This window comes from Penaeus vannamei, chromosome 15 (assembly GCF_042767895.1).
Source record: "Penaeus vannamei isolate JL-2024 chromosome 15, ASM4276789v1, whole genome shotgun sequence".
NCBI classification, from domain to species: Eukaryota; Metazoa; Arthropoda; class Malacostraca; order Decapoda; family Penaeidae; genus Penaeus; species Penaeus vannamei.
This window is the reverse complement of record NC_091563.1, coordinates 29,319,592-29,322,091: the sequence shown is the minus strand read 5'-3', so window position 1 is coordinate 29,322,091 and position 2,500 is coordinate 29,319,592.

Below are 2,500 nucleotides of genomic sequence, written 5' to 3'. Positions count from 1 at the left end.
TATCGCCAACTGTAGGTGTGTGATTTTGATAAGCAGGTGATAACATCCGATTACCAAGTCGCGTGACGCAATCACTCATGGCAAAGTAGTGTTTTATTGCTGAATGAAATAACAATTGTTTTTTTTTGTCATGCGGCGTAAATCAAAATAACAGAACGCGGTGCCATTGTTACGTGTTTTATTTTTGTTATTGTCATTGAAGTTATTGTCAATATTGTTATTGGTGACATTATTATTGTCATTACTCTTTTCATCATTGTCATCATTATTTTTGTTACTATAGTCAGCATTCTAATGCATTCTGACAATATGTTACATTTAAAAAACAATAAAAATACAAGTAAATGAGATGAATAAACGTTAAATTGATAATGATAATGGCAATGGCAATTGTAATGATGATAACTGTGATGATAATGATCAGTTGTATAACGATGATGGAAATAATAGTGATGATAATGATAAAACTGCTGCCAATAAAAACTGCTGATGATGATAATGACAAAGATAAGAGTAACATTGATGATAAAATTACTGTAAAAAATATCACCAAGTATAATCATAACGATAATCATAAAAGCTATTCACGATAATAACAAGGAGACAAGCATACGAAAAGAAAAGAAAAAAAAAAGACGAAAGTGTTTTCCCTCCGTTCTTCCAATCTCGTTAATCCGGAAGTGCAAGAAAATTATCATATTTTATCTATAACTTTTTTTCTTTCATCTCTTTCTGTTTTTTCTTTTTTCTTTTGTCCCTTTCTTCCTTTCTTTCTTTCCTTTTCAGTTTTATCTTTTTTATCTCCTTTCTTTTTTTTAAATTTTTATCTCTTTTTTTATTCTTTATTTTTTTTAATCTATTCTTTTTTTTTCTTTTTTATATAATCCGAGCGACTTCCTGCCTTTTCGCAGTCGTCCCCGCAGCGGCGTCGTGGCGCGCTGGCCTCAACGACCGGAAGTTGTTAGCCAGATTCAATGACAATTACCTACACGCTCCTCTGCCGGCGGGTCGGGGGTGGGGGGAGGGGATGGAGGGGAGGGGGAGGGAAGGGGTTGAGTTGGGGTAGAGGGGGGTAGGGATGGGGTTGAGAGGGAAGGTTGGGATGGGGGGGTAGGGAAGGGGTTGAAGGAGGTAGGGATAGGGTTGAAGGGGGGTGGGTAGGGAAGGAGTGGAGTGGATAGGGAAGGGGTGGTGGGGGGGTGGAGTGGATAGGGAAGGGGTGGTGGGTGGTGGAGTGGATAGGGAAGGGGTGGAGGGGTGTGGAGTGGGTAGGGAAGGGGTGGAGGGGTGTGGAGTGGGTAGGGAAGGGGTGGAGGGGGGTGGAGTGGGTAGGGAAGGGGTGGAGGGGGGTGGAGTGGGTAGGGAAGGGGTGGAGGGGGATGGAGTGGGTAGGGAAGGGGTGGAGGGGGGTGGAGGGGTGGGAGTAGGTAGGGATGGGGTGGAGGGGGGTTGGAGTGGGTAGGGAAGGGGTGGAGGGGCGTGGAGTAGGTAGGGAAGGGGTGGAGGGGAGTAGAGTAGGTAGGGAAAAGGTGGAGGGGGTGGGTAGGAAGAAGGGGTGGAGGGGAGTAGAGTAGGTAAGGAAAAGGTGGAGGGGGTGGGTAGGGGAAGGGGTGGAGGGGGATGGGTAGGGAAGGGGTGGAGGGGGTCGTGGGTAGGGAAAGGGTGGAGGGGGATGGAGTAGGTAGGGAAGTGGATGGAGGGGGGTGGAGTGGGTAGGGAAGGGGTGGAGGGGGGTGGAGTGGGTAGGGAAGGGGTGGAGGGGGTGGAGTAGGTAGGGAAGGGGTGGTGGGGGGTGGAGTGGATAGGGAAGGGGTGGTGGAGTGGGTAGGAAAAGGGTGGAGGGGGGTGGAGTGGATAGGGAAGGGGTGGAGGGGATGGAGTGAGTAGGGAAGGGGTGGAGGGGGGTGGAGTGGGTAGGGAAGGGGTGGAGGGGGTGGAGTGGGTAGGGAAAGGGGTGGAGGGGGGTGGAGTGGGTAGGGAAGGGGTGGAGGGGGGTGGAGTGGGTAGGGAAGGGGTGGAGGGGGTTGAGTGGGTTGGGAAGGGGTGGAGGGGGTGGAGTGGGTAAGGAAGGGGTGGAGGGGGGTGGAGTAGGTAGGGCAAGGGGTGGAGGGGGGTGGAGTGGGTAGGGAAGGAGTGGAGGGGGTGGAGTTGGTAGGGAAGGGGTAGAGGGGGTGGAGTAGGTAGGGAAGGGGTGGAGGGGAGTAGAGTAGGTAGGGAAAAGGTGGAAGGGGGTGGGTAGGGAAGGGGTGGAGAGAGGGATGGGTAGGGAAGGGGTGGAGGGTGTGGGTGGGTAGGGAAAGGGTTGAAGGGGGAGGGTAGGAAAGGGGAGAAAGAAAGGAGAATGGGAAATAAAGGGGAAGGGGAAGGGATGAGGGAAGGGGAAGGATGTCGGAAAGAAAATGAATGGGGGAGATTAAAAGGCTGGAATGGGAGAGAAAGGGGAACGGGAAGGAGGGGGGTGAGGAAAATGGAATGGAAAAAAGAGGGAAGGAGGAAAGGG